This window comes from Anabrus simplex, chromosome 1 (assembly GCF_040414725.1).
Source record: "Anabrus simplex isolate iqAnaSimp1 chromosome 1, ASM4041472v1, whole genome shotgun sequence".
NCBI lineage: Eukaryota > Metazoa > Arthropoda > Insecta > Orthoptera > Tettigoniidae > Anabrus > Anabrus simplex.
Window position 1 is genome coordinate 1,614,667,946 of NC_090265.1, and position 15,227 is coordinate 1,614,683,172.

Sequence of the window (15,227 nt, forward strand, 5' to 3'; positions counted from 1 at the left end):
AGCTGCAATACGAGAGTTTAACGTGCTGTGCACCAGTTAATTTTCTTCTACTTTGGGAAGTAATGTTTGTTTTTATTATTATATATTACAACTTTAAGCCGCATTCTGTTAAACCACGCTATCGACCAGACTAGAAGCTTCGAACGGACCAGCAGTAACTCACATTCACAGCCATCTGCCCAATGACGTCAATAGGTGTCTGCATTCGAAGTGAGGTAGAAGCGCTGTCTGCCCGCTCAGATATTCTCACCTGGTATCATAACAAATTGCTGGCAGTCATAGACATGGAGACCTACATGCCTGATAAGTTTTAGAACGATGTTTCTCACAGAAGCAGAAACCTTTGGAAAGGAATAATAATAATAATAATAATAATAATAATAATAATAATAATAATAATAATAATAATAAGAATAAGAAGAAGAAGAAGAAGAATTTCTGTATTAAATTTCCAACGATACCTCAAATATCCTCTCCTGAGAACCATGTGGTCTTGCCACGGTTAGAAGGCTTGCGCGTCCCAATGAAACAGCCGGATCGTAGGAGCAAACATATAGCAGGGTACCGTACCTGTCGAGAGGCCAGACTAACAAATGGTTCATCGAAAGCAGCCGTTCGGATGTTGCAAGGGTGGCAGTCTAGATAACTGACTGATATGTCCTTGTAATAATATTATTTACCATGGTTTAGCTGTTTTGATACTGCTATACGATCAGACTAGAAGCTGAAAACACCGGGAAACTACAGTCGCAACTCAATCCCGAGGACATGCAGGTCTCTCTGTATGAATAATGTACTGATGGTGACTTCCTCCTGGGTAAAATATTCCGGAGGTACCCATTCGGATCACCGGTTGGGGACTACACGAGAGAGGGCTATCGTCAGTAAGGTGATAGGTTTTAATTCTGACATTCTGCGAGTCGGAGCGTGGATAGAAGTTTGAATCGTTGTGGTAGGTTAGAGAATCTGAAAAGGGAAATGGATAGACTAAAGTTAGATGTAGATGGTATAAGTTAAGTGCGTTGGGAGGAAGAACAGAATTATCAACACAAAACCAAACAGGAAAAATGTAGGAGTCGGTTTAATAATTAATAAGAAAATAGGGTAACGAGTAAAGTACTGCGACAAGCATAATGGAAGGATTATATTTTGTCAAGATAGACACCAAACCAATGCACACGACAACAGTGCAGACCTGCCTACTAGTTTAGCAGATAATGAAGAAATAGAAGGAATATACAAAGAGAGAGAATATTTAATACACTATGTAAAAGGTGACGAGAATCTAATTGTGATGGGAGACTGGAATGCTGTGTGAGACTAAGGAAGAGAAGGCAATACAGTAAGAGAATTTGGACTGGGACAAAGGAATGAAAGAGGAAGCCGGTTGGTTGAATTCTGCATCGATCATAATTTAGTCCTTGCTAATACTTGGTTCAAACACCACAAACGACGGTTGTATACATGAAAGAGACCTGGAGACACTGGAAGGTATCAAATAGACTTCATGAAGATTAGGCAGAGATTCAGAAACTGGGTGTTGGATTGCAAGACGTTCCCAGGAGCAGACGTGGACTCTGACCACAGCTTGTTGGTCATGAAATGTTATCTGAAGTTGAAGAAATTGAAGAAAGGAATAAAAGAAGATGGAATATAGACAAGTTGAAAGAAAAGAGTGTGAAGGGTTGTTTCAAGGAACATGTTGCACAAGAACTAAACGGAAAGGCTGAAGGAAACACAACAGAGGAAGAATGGACCGTCGTGAAGAATGAGATCAGGAGGGCTGCTGAAGAAATGTTAGGAAGAAAGAAAAGATCAACTAAAAGTCAGTGGATAACTCAGGAGATACTAGACGTGATTGACGAGCGAAGAATGTACAAGAATGCAATAAATTAGGAGGGCAGAAAAGAATACAGGCGATTAAAGAATGAAGTAGATAGAAAGTGCAGGACAGCTACGGAAGAATGGCTGAAAGAGAACTGCGAGGATATTCAAGGTTGCATTGACTTAGGAAAGATAGATGCCGCATTCAGGAAAATCTAAGAAACCTTTGGAGAAACGAAAACTAGGTATATAATATCAAGAAATCGGATGGAAAACCACTTCTAGGGAAAGAAGACAAGACAGAGAGATGGCAAGAACATATCAAACAGTTGTATCAAGGTAAAGAAGTAGATGATATGGTTCCGAAATAAGAGGATGTTGATGCTGATGAAATGGGAGACCAAATTTTGAGGTCAGAATTCGACAGAGCATTGAGAGACCTAAATAGGAACAAGGCACCTGGAATTGTTGAAATTCCCTCAGAATTACTGTCTGCCTTAGAAGAAACCAACATGGCGAGGTTAAGCCATTTAGTGTGTAAGATTTTTTTTTTGCTAGGGGCAGATAAGTCTTATGACGACGATGGGATAGGAAAGGCCTAGAAGTTGGAAGGAAGCGGCCGTGGCCTTAATTAAGGTACAGCCCCAGCATTTGCCTGGTGTGAAAATGGGAAACCACGGAAAACCATCTTCAGGGCTGCCGATAGTAGGATTCGAACCTAGTATCTCCCGGATGCAAGCTCACAGCCGCGCGCATCTACGCGCACAGCCAACTCGCCCGGTTGTGTAAGATTTATAATACACGAGAAGTGCCTTCCGATTTTGTGCAATATGTTGTCATACCTATTCCCAAGAAAGCAGAATCTGACTATTGTGAAAACTACCGCACCTTTAGTGTAGTATCTCACGCCTGCAAAAATTTAACACGTATTGTTTATAGAAGAATGGAAAGACAAGTTGATACTGAGTTAGGAGAAGATCAGTTTGGCTTCAGAAGAAACGTAGGAACACGCGAAGCAATCATGAGTTTACGTCCGATCTTAGAGGACCGAATTAAGGATGACAAGCCTACGCACATGGCATTCGTGGACAAAGCCATCTGAGATTTGAATTCACGAGCGCGTTGGAGGAGTGCGTGGTTACTTCGTAAGTAGTCTCAGTATCTGATCCCGATCACCGTCAGAATCTCATGTGCAGAGATCTCAGATTTAAGTTCTGTGTCACTCACCAGGCAAGGAAACAGTTTGCATGGTACAATATGTGGAATTCACAACAGCAGACGGAGCAAAACACTAATTGGAATATACAATCCTCCTAGCAAAGCAAGTTCAAAAAACTTAGATGACTTACTTCGGTACCACATTTACGTAGGTTTCCAAACATAAACTTTTCTTAAGTGTGCGGTCTTATTAACCTGATGTCTCAAGCCGCTATGAAGGCTTAAAGGAAATGTTAAGCTCAACTTTAAATTAGGTTTGCTTTAAAGCCGTAAATTCTCCATCTCTTATCTAAAGGGTACGCTATTCTTTATCTCCAGCTTCCGTTTCGTGCAAAACCACAGATTCTGAAACAATTCGAAACTCCACTTTGATAACACATATCTCTGAGGCAGAGAATGTACTTATTAAGTAGCTAATGGCGAAATGTGTTAATTTAGTTCTGGTTTTGCTTCGAAGTTTATAGTTATACTCCTGTAGGAATTATTTGTCATTGGTTGCCAATGCTTCCAAGATGAATACGACTTTAGTGATGCACCATGAGTACAAAACTGCATTTCTTACTGTGTTTTAACTATGTAATATCATGGATAACGGATATATAGACGACATATCACGGCCTCGCAAACCTTGATAACAAATGATAAAAATGTGTCATAAGGTGAAATCGTAACTCGTATGATATAAACTTTTCTCCCTCCCCCACATTTAACTTTCATAATTCCAGTAGCGCTTAAAGCCGTATGTTTCAAATGTTAAGATGTTTTCCGTACAGAGTAAGAAGGCTACGCGGTTCGTGTCCCGTAGTTGTGAGCGTGCATTCGGGAGATGGTGAGTTTGAATCCCACCGTCGGCAGCGCTGATAATGGTTTTCCATGGCCTTTTATTTTCACACCAGGCAAATGCAAGGGCTATACCTTAATTACGTAATACCATGCTAGAGGTTTTAACGTCGGGGTCAAGTGAAAGCAAGAGTTGATCAAGGAAGGTTGAGCAGGAAATATGAACATGAGAATCCAGGCACCAGTAAGTGGAAGCAATGCCAGTTTCAGGTAGTTGCCCCATTGTCGCTGCTCATGCTTCCGACTTCAGAGCCCTGGGGAGTGGGGGGGGATATGAATGATAGGAGGAGACGACAACCTTTAAAACTTCGTAATTTTCAGTTATACACTAACGAAGATAAAGAGAGGCATAGGCATAATTATAGTTGATATATTTCCAGTTTTCGGCCAGTAGATTCAGAACTCTGATCCTGGATATTTGAATAAGCAACCAGAACTGTTGTAAGTTCCTTCAGAGTATTCTTTTCGTAAGTGTACTTACAGAAGAAGGATTCAGAGACGATTATGGTTAACTTGTTTTCATATGATGTGCCTACTACGAGAAACACACTTAAATTATCATTGTCTACTGGGCTTTGCCGGGCCGATTGGCTCAGATGGTCGAACGCTGGCTTTCTTACACCAACTTGGTGAATTGCAGCCCGGCTCAATCTGATGGTATTTGAAGGTGCTGAAATATGAATGCCCCGTGTCAATAGATTTACCGGCACACAAAAGAACTCCTGCAGGACAAACATCTGGCATCTCGGTGTCTCCGAAAAGCTGTAAACGTAAGGGACTTAAAAACAAATTATTATTATTATTATTATTATTATTATTATTATTATTATTATTATTATTATTCTTTCGAATGGGCCACCAGAGGACCACGTGCCAATTTCAGTTCCTTCTTCTTTGTTCTTTCCTTTTCTTCCAGTACGCTTTCATCTGTTCACTATGTTTCTTCTTTCTGTCTTCAGACCACTTTGAACCAGTCTTTTTTACTTTCCTACCTTGGAATCCTTCTATTTTCAATACTTTTTCCCGAAAGCCTTCTCTATTATTTATTTCTTCTGTTGTTATATTGTTTTTTTCTAAATCCTTTCTTACTTCATTGACCCAGCTTGTCGTTGATTTCTTACCCCACAAATATCTGAAAATCTTACTGGTTAATCTAATATCTTGCATTCGATATAAATGTCCAAAAAACATAAGTCTCCTTTTCCTCATTACATCTGATATATTTTCTATTTTTTGATATATTTCAGCATTACTTCGTAATTATTATTATTATTATTATTATTATTATTATTATTATTATTATTATTATTATTATTATTATGTTGGCCTTAACCTATAAGTAATTGGTGGATGATTTTGTGATTTCATTCTGAATGTTCAAGTAATTACAGTACCTTATTAATGCGACATAGTTCACATTGCCCCAAACCAATCTGGCTTTATGAAAGGAACAGGAACGATCGACGCTATAAATGCAACACGTCTTTCGATAGAACGTCACAATGAAAAGAAGAAACCACTCCACATCGCTTTCTTGGATCTCGAAAAGACATTTGACAGGGTGCCGCGTGATCTTATTTGGCATGCACTCAGGCTGCATGGTGTTTCCGAAGTATCCATTTAATGGATCCAGCTTATGTATCGGAATGCCACCAGTTCTGTCCGATGTGCTGCTGGAATGTCTGCACCATTTCTCATTCAAGTTGGCATTCATCAGGGATCGGCTCTATCTCCGCTTCTGTTCATTCTCTGTCTCGATACCATCAGCACAGAAGTGTTAATACCACCCCTTGGACTCTACTCTATGCCGATGTTGTTATGGTCGCCTGTGAATCCCGGAGATTATTGTTTTAAGAGGAAGTACAACTAGGCAACCATCCTCTTTATAACACTAATCAGAGGGAAAAGTGGAAGGGATCCGACACTTCGAAAAATGAAGATATCGGCCAAAGGAAGACAAGGGCCACGAAGGGCGTGAAAATGAAAGACTCCCTAGCCCTCGCAAACCTAATAGCGTCGGGGTCGGAAAGGAACAAGAGTTGACCAAGGGAGGTCGGATAGAATAGATGAAAGTGAGGAGCCTGGCACCAGCAAGTGGAAGCAATGCCAGGACTCAGCTAAGGGCCCCGTGGTCGCCAACCCACGCTCCAAAGTTCAGAGCCCCCGAGGCCCCTTTTAGTCGCCTCTTACGACAGGCAGGGGATACCGTGGGTGTTATTCTACCGCCCCTACCCACAGGGGGGTGTGAATCCCGTCAAGATTTGCAACAACTAGTCCAACGTTCGGAGAACACATTGGGCAGATACGGCCTGCGATTTAACGTCGGAAAGACTGAGTACCTAGAGTGTGGGGTACAAAGTGTTGGGTCAGTTAACACTGACGGCGTTGAGATTCTCAAAACATCTCAATTAAATATCTGGGATCACTTATCCAATCGGATGGTGACACACTCACAGATGTTCGAAACAAAATCAACGCTGCCTGGATGAAGGGGCGCCAAGTCGCAGGGGCCCTTTTTGATCGGAGGATGCCAATGTATCTGAAATCCAAAATCTGTAGAACCATCATTAGACCAGTGACACTGTATGAAACCGAGTGTTGGGCAATCACAAGGAGACACAGACAACAGCTGCATGTCATGGAGATGAAGATGTTTTGCTGGCAATTGGGACTCACTAGACTGGACCACATCAGAAATGAGAATGTTCGAATGACATTTGGTGTGGCCCCAATCCCTGAGAAAATGCAAGAGAATCATTTGCTGTGGTATGGACACGTGCTACTCAGAAACGGTTCTTCAGTTGTGAGAAAGGCATTATACTTAAGTCCTGAGGGCCGCAGCCCCCGAGGACGATCAAAGAAGCGCTGGATCGACACTCTGCGGGAGGACAGGCATGTGGCAAAAGACTCTCCTGAAGATGCACAAGACCGCATCAAGTGGAAAAGGAAGTTCAGAACAGGAGAGACTGCAAATAAGCGAGATAAATGCGAGGAAGAAGAAGAAGAAGAAGAAGAAGAAGAATATATATTTAGCCATGATCTGATCGATATGTTGAGGGTTTCCTTTCATTTTATTATTTGTAGGTTATGAACTTCGAAAATCAACGCTCCTGTGTGTATTGTCTAAGTACGTGGTACATAAGAAATGGAACTGTATGACAACTATTCAGGCCCTGCCTTTGTGAGAAAGATATTGATACTGCGTGTAAAGTCCACGATTCTGGCTTCTCTGTTTAATGCTTCTTGCTCTGTTTTTGAGAATGTATGTGTTGAGTTAATGAATGCGGTTTTCTTTTGTATTATGTTTTTCCACAGTGCTTACAAATATGCTTATACAAATAGGATTTTATTACAGAAAGCTAAGGCGTCGTTAGCGTGGTATGCTACCATGCACAGACAAATTAAAATGAAAGCTGATGAGGTCAAGCATGCTTTGTTTATCTTGTTAGCGAGAGGATTATGATTGAACAGGCTTAGTTTTGATTCACGCAATATGTATAGTAGTTTCGCTAAGCTTGAAGCGAGAGGAAGTGTAGTGGAAGTGCTCTATATCCTGAGCTAAACTTCACGTTGAAGTAAACGAAAGCTTGTTACATTATTATTAAATTTACTGTTTATTGATGTAAAAAATCCATTCAGTTAAGAATGTGAGTAGTTACAACTCAAAAACTGCGAATCTCTTCAGAATATTAAATTACAGTAACACCGAAACCGTTACTTTATATTACTGTTTCCCCTCTGGAGACGTAGTTGATTTCTCTGATTTAATTGGAGAGGGTGATATTTTGATGAACTAATTCTGGCATATTGCACTTCCTATCTTTGTTAACAAGTACTTTCTTTTTTCACATCGTACGTTCTCCACTGTTATGTAACTTAACCATATGAATATAGGCCCCAAGATCCCTTAACTTGAGAATGTGGGTTGACAACCACGGAGCCCGTAGCTGAGTCCAGGCACTGCTTCCACTAACTTGTGGCAGGCTCCTTACGTTCATCTATCCTATACGACCTCGTTTGGTCAACTCTTGTTATTTTTCGACCCAGACGACATTTATTTGAGGCCTAGAGAGTCTTTCCTTTTCACGCCGATCGTTTGGCCAATACCTTAATTTTTCGAAGTGTCGCATCCGTTCCACATTTCCCTTCTGATTAGTGTTAATAGGATGGTTGCCTGCTTGTACTTCCTCTTAACACAATAATCACCACCACCACTAAAACAAATCAGTAAGGTCCATTTTGCATATTGACTATTCAATTTTAAACTAACCAGTCGTAACAAAATCGATTCATACCTCTCATGGGTTTACTCAATCATTTATAGCATGTATGAGCAATACCCGAACCACTTGATAAGCAACCTGAAAAGCCAGCAAAGCAGGGGCGGTTCCTGACATTTTACTCTGGCAGGGCTGTGCCGCCATCTCTTACCCCTCCCCAATCGGTCCATTTTTCACTGACCAGCAACACGATACTTTTAGATGAATAATAATAATAATAATAATAATAATAATAATAATAATAATAATAATAATAATAATAATAATAATAATAATAATAATAATAATAATCCGATGACACTGGCTGAATAGAAATTTGCTTGCACTACAACATTAATTAATTAATTAACTACACTGCAATGGCATTTATGGACACACATTAACAGGCTAACAGCTACTGCAATCACCAACTACTATGGCACTGCACTATTTCGTTGATCACAATCACAGTTGATAATAACAACATTAATGGAAGCAAATAAACAGTGCACTCCCGAATTTCTATCTCCTTGCTCAAATTTCAAAGCACGACAACGTATTTAACCATTTGACCACTCTACAAACAGTGCCGTCACGTTACGGTTGTATTTTGAATCTTTATCTTTAGCTTCCTTATAGAAATGAATTGTTTAAATAGTCAGTATAATGAAATTCTATATTTTGGAATTAATCTCTAACGACATTTAATATAAGAAGTGGTTGGCAATGTTGCTGAAGGCTCCACCGTTCGGCGATAACACCCGCCAGCGCTCTTCTTACCTCTGACTAGATTCTGAACGAGTGATTCATAATGGACGAATCATTGAACTGAACGATTGAATCATGATTCAGTGAACGAAATGAATCGACTCGTTTGTGAATCGAAAGCTGAATCGAGAGATTGCAGCCGCAACTCCTTCCTGGTTCCTCATTCCTCGTTCGTTCCGATTCATATCGCCAAATCGGGTATCCACATTTTTTTAATCAATGACAACTTGTGAAGAACGACTCTTATTATTTATAAAACCTGAACTAAAAGTCCGAGCGCCTCACGACTAAAGAGAAAACATCGTGCTTGCTGAACAGCAGCCACGGTCTGAAAGCCTTTGCCATTTTCTTGAAAATAGAAAAGCAAAATGTTTACAGCCTAAATAATAAAGATAACACTGTGTAACTGAATATCACACCACATAAGTTCGACTTCGCTACATTTGTCCATCTCTTTATGTAATCATTTACAGAGTGCAATAACGTTAAAAAAAGGTGCACGAACCGCCACTGCAGCAAACACCCCGTAGTTCGGGAATCCCGCACATTTCATGCCACTTGATCGACTGATTATCTACGAAATGCCAGCTAATAACTTTAGAATATTTAGGAGAGAACATTCCGTACGAAGTATTCCGGGTGCATTACGTCCATATTTACGTCTTCAGTATGCGCTTACAGTTAGTAATTTATACGATAAAATGTTCTAGACACCATAGGGGTATAGCCAGTGCGGTCAGGGCTTACGATTTACCGTTGCCGAGTTCCCGGGGACGAACAGAAATACTGCAACGCTCAACTCTTTGGTGTTTGTTGTAATCTTTTGGTGGCATCGTAAAAAATATTTTCTCGCGAAGCCGGCTAACGACACCGATGTTAAATTTTGCATGGCAATAATGTTGGTTGTTTAGAAGTTTCACATCGATTAAGTTTTTGAAAAGTTTTGTTGAGAAGTAATGATAAAAACATCTCGATGTGGGATCACATAACAGGTGTAAACACAGTTTTTTAAATATTGAAATTATAAGACAAAGATTTTAAAATTGGTAATCACCATTTAGGCTCATCCAGTTATTCATTTACAGCGAATAACCGCGTATACATTTTTCAGTGATTCGGGTTATATACATAATGCTTCACTAGTGTACTTTTAAGTCTTTTAGGCCTAGTTTAGTTGTAGTGTAAATATCTGTATAAGTAGGTGATATAATTTAATTTTAACAATTGCTGTTGTTGAATGAGTCTTGAAAAAGGTTATATAATAGTTTACATTCATTATTTCTTCATTTTATAATTATATTTATATCTGAACTTTTGCTATAACAAATTTAAAACTCCAAATGTAATTAACTGTAGAACGATATCTACTCGTAAGGGTGTATTGTGTTGTTGTAAAATAAAATAAAATAGAGAATTTTAGTGATCATTTCTGTAGGAAGCTACAGAATGAAAAATTACACTAACCTTTGTCGTGGAGATCGCTTAGAGCCTGGGTGTGAAATTTTGAAATAGGTGTTTCTTCTTTCCCACACCCTTTTCTTAGCAATTTTGTCCGTTTGCTTACTTCTAGCTGCGCATCGTTCGGAACTCCACACACGTGACTGCTTGAAGGGCCACTAATAACTGTATCTCTTCTTGATTTTATAAACACACAACACTTATCCGATTATTGCTTTACACAAATCCAAGTAAGAGTATCGTCCTTCGCCTGACGCTTCTTCCTGTATGCGATCCCTCAAAGTGCACACACAAACCGCCCTTAGTACATAACTCCATGTTACAATTCCAAAATATTAAAATCTGCACGGTGTGATCACTACTGATGTTAATGTGGTAATTAATGAACGTGGAACTGGCGTGTCGTCTCAAAATATCCGAATTCTAGAGGACAGTTTAACAAGCCAGTTTGCTACTTGAAGGACGAGTCTCAAAATATGCGAATTTCCATTGGTGGTACTGTTTCAAAACACCCCGCATGCATACAGTATTATCGTAATAACCATCAAGTAATACGAAAAGGTGCGAAAAGGTTCATTGTTAGCACCAGCTGGAGCTCCATGCCCTCTTCTAAAAATGGTACCTTAATTTTTCGGCCTACAAAGTTACGCCTAGTCCCATTTAAAAAAAATGCAATTATAGCTTAGATTGATCATTTACAAATTTTACTATGGAAATATGTATGATATTCGTATTTTTGTCAGAATGCTGCCACAGGTTTCAGTCCATTTTGGTGACCTAAGAAGAGATTATTTTAAAAAATCCATGTCTCGAGTTTCCCCGCATTTAGCTGTAGCCCTCTTGATTCGTCTAAAATGCAATATTTCTTTCTTTCTCTTCAAACCACAGAGATTCATATCCCTCCTGGCTATTTGAAAATCAGATGTTCCAACTTCTTTTATCAAACAAGATACCAGCTCCTTGAATCGGGGTCATTTTATCTGACGGTTGAACTTAGAGTAGCATCCTTCAGCGGCATTGTTTGTTCGGTGTCGTATTCCATGACGATTCTTCAGCTGAAGTGGCATTTGTAGATTGTCCAGCCATTGGCCGTTGAAGTAGTCGAAAAAAATATTTCGAATAAAATTAATAATAACAAAATATTCACCCTCAACGCAGTGAAGTACGGGCGCCCAGCTAATCTTTCATTCTTTATTCGAATCTGAAGTACAATAGAATAATACTATATTTAAAAGAAACAAGCTATATGCGCACAAAAAAAGTAAAAACTAATAATCCAGCTAGTGAACTTCATAATTGTTTGTTTTTAAAATTCGTGTCACCTATGCAGCTACCTACAATTCTCGGATATTTTGAGACCCATTAGCTTATTTATTTCGGCTATCTATTTTTTGCGGATATTTTGATATAGTTTTCAGTGATTTTCATGTTCGAATATTTTGAGACTGGGATAATTTGAGACTGCATTGTGGAACTGGAATTCCCATCTGACATCAAGTGGTATGGATTGTCCTGGCGTAAATACGGGAAAACTGTTCGCAGGTAGTTAACGATTTAGGTGGTAGCCTACGAAATGTCCTCGAAAATCAAGTGGTACTGAATGTCCGTGGTACGAAATGTCCGGACACAGTAGGTCGGAAGGAATCCGTTGATGATGCTTTTTGTTTAAAGGGACATCACATCTAGGCTATCGGCCCTTAGTAAATTGAGGTACAAATGAACAATGATTTGTAGTGGACTTTACTGATTCTTAGACAAATGCTGATAATGATGATAATTTCGTGCGGCTATTGCCAGGCTGGTGCAACCCTTGTAAGGCAGACTCTCCGATAAGGGTGGGCGGCGTCTGCCTGGTGGAAGATAGTGGTGTGTGTCAGTTGCAGAAATGTTGGGGCAGTACAAATACACAATTCCCCAGCCTTCAAGGGAATTAACCCATTTTTAAGATTAATATAATTCGACCCGGTCGGGAATCTTACCCAGGGCCCCGAGAACCGAAGGCCATAATTCTGACCACTCAGCCATGGAGCCAGACTGAAAAAAATAATTATTACGGTGTAGGGAATATGTGTTTCAATAAATAAATTATAAATTCATGAGATTTTACTTTTATTTACATTTCTTTTACACTTGCAATTATTCCACTAAAATCTTGGTTGATTTCAATTAAAACTACTTATTTTCAGCTGCGCCAACAAATGTTCGTTCATCGGTCAAATAGGATCTGTATTTTGACTTGGTATGGATCTTACTTGTTTACATAAATAAGTAGAACCCACTTCCTTAGGCTTGGTTTTCAATCTTAAACAGTTCGTCTTTACCGTCATTCTCGTAATGATGTTAATAGGAAACAATGAATGCAATAGTTTCCCTGTATTTCTACTTAATTATAATTTCACCATTGCAGGATTATATTGGTATAATAAAGTATACAAGTTTGCTCGTCAATAAAATTCAATTTTGTAACGAAAGTTGAATTTCAACAACTCTGGAATACTGGATGCATGGTCTTCATTTGCTTAATTGCCTAGGTTTTTTTTTTTTTTTTTTTTTTTTTTTTAGGGATGGGGAGGCTCTCCAAATATATTTTTTGCATCGGGGATGCGGGGGCAAATGGTACCATAGAGTTGGCGCCTCTGATGTTCTCCATCTCGCGCTCTTACACCACCACCACATACGCCCTTTTCCTGAAGACTCTTTCTACACATCTCTCAATGGTTCTATACAACGTACAATAGGAGATATTCCGCCACCTCTGAGCAGTGGAACAGGATGCCGTTGAAACCACCTGTAACGTGGGAAATAATAATAATAATAATAATAATAATAATAATAATAATAATAATAATAATAATAATAATAATAATAATTCGTTTACGTCCCACTAACTTCTTTTACGGTTTTCGGAGACGTCGAGGTACTAGAACGTTATCCCATAGGAGTTCTTTTACGCGCCAGTAAATCTACCGGACACGAGGCTGACGTATTTGAACACCTTCAAATACCACCAGACTGAGTCAGGATCGAATCAGAAGGCCAGCGCCTCACCGGCTGAGCTACTGTTAGTCAAGGTGTTAAATTGATTCTATTATGTTACAAACTGCTCACTACATTTTCATCCAACTGGTGAATCTGTCATTTTATGCTTTCCGATATACGATGAAGTTTACCGTACATAAAGTGTTTGCTAAAACATTCATATTCTTTTTTAAATGCGCTCTAGAACTATTTATGGTCGTTTGTGAGCTTGTTCTGACTGCCCTATATTTGACTGATACCTTATCGCTTCGTTAGTTACGGCTTTGTCCTTTACTCACCGAGCACTCCGAACTCCACCGGAAATGACGCTGGGAACTACATGCTTGTTTATCAATTTCATCTCGATTTGCTTATGCGATGACAACCAGAGCTTACCTTGCCTGATCTTTAGTTATGGATGTTGTGTTCTGGTGAATATAATTATTTTTGTAATCATCAGGGATAGTCTACGTGCAGCCTTAAGAAGGTGGATAGCAGTGGCGAAGCTATTAGTTAATTAATGGGTAGACAGGAAATCTTACCTTAAAGTTTCTTGTCGAGGAGTTCCATAAGTCGAGTTTTCTTGGTTGTAAAATGGTCAATCACACGGTCCTTCAATACTCATCAATTCCTTCACAAGCATTTTCTCGTTAGAAATGGCACTAAGACTGCTGAGTCTTTCAATGTTCATTGAATTACGCAGAAATGTTTTTATCCTCTTCAGAGTGATCATACTCCTTACAGAGGAAGCCGTTGCCACAGGAAATGTTTTTTTTTTTTTTTTGCTAGCGGCTTTACCGATACAGATAGGTCTTATGGCGACGACGGGATAGGAAAGGCCTAGGAGTTGGAAGGAAGCGGCCGTGGCCTTAATTAAGGTACAGCCCCAGCATTTGCCTGGTGTGAAAATGGGAAACCACGGAAAACCATCTTCAGGGCTGCCGACATAGGGATTCGAACCCACTATCTCCCGGATGCAAGCTCACAGCCGCGCGCGCCCAACCGCACGGCCAACTTGCCCGGTACAGGAAATGGTAATATTAAATGAATCAATTTGACACTTCCTCATACACTGATTCAAGGTCATTGAGGACAATATAATGTAATTTTTTGAGGGGACAAATGTTTTTCTATATCGGAATAAATGTTAATCAATTCATTTTCCAATCTTTCCCTATTAAAAAGGGATAAATGTTCATAAGACTGCTCAGTTTAATAGCAGGGAAGCTCTCTTTGTAAACTATGAACTGATTTGGATCTAACAACTCAACAAACCGGATGCTTTCAAAATCGCCAAACCGTATTTTCATTTGCATAATTAAGGTGTCACCACCAAACAAAACACACGTATAACAAAAAAGGTTCTTGGTTTCGGAACAGGCTGTTAACCACGAATATCGTGTATACCAAGAAAATTGAAATTTTCTCGCTACTTTACCGTCAAAATAATTAATAAGTTAATAACCAGATTAGGCATACATCTTTTGCATTTGGATTCACACTTCTCTTCGTAAGTCCAAGATGAGAACGGTTTACGTTTTAAAGAGTTCAAAAGACTCGTTAAGTTCCTGAAGGGGCCTATATCACATATCATTTCAACGCGATTTTCAACCGGATGATGTCAGTCTCGTTTTACGCAACTAACAGTCCATGTCTGAATTGTTACAAATAAAGCCAATAACCTAATGCACGGATTTCCCACTAATTCCAAAGAAAAACACACACTTAACAATAGGGTACCGCTACTTCATTGTCACCTTCGCGCTGGGAATTACTACGCTCTCAAATAACACATGAGGCTGCCTCTCTGGGGTCTAGACTTTCCGGTGAGAGGAGTGCGGG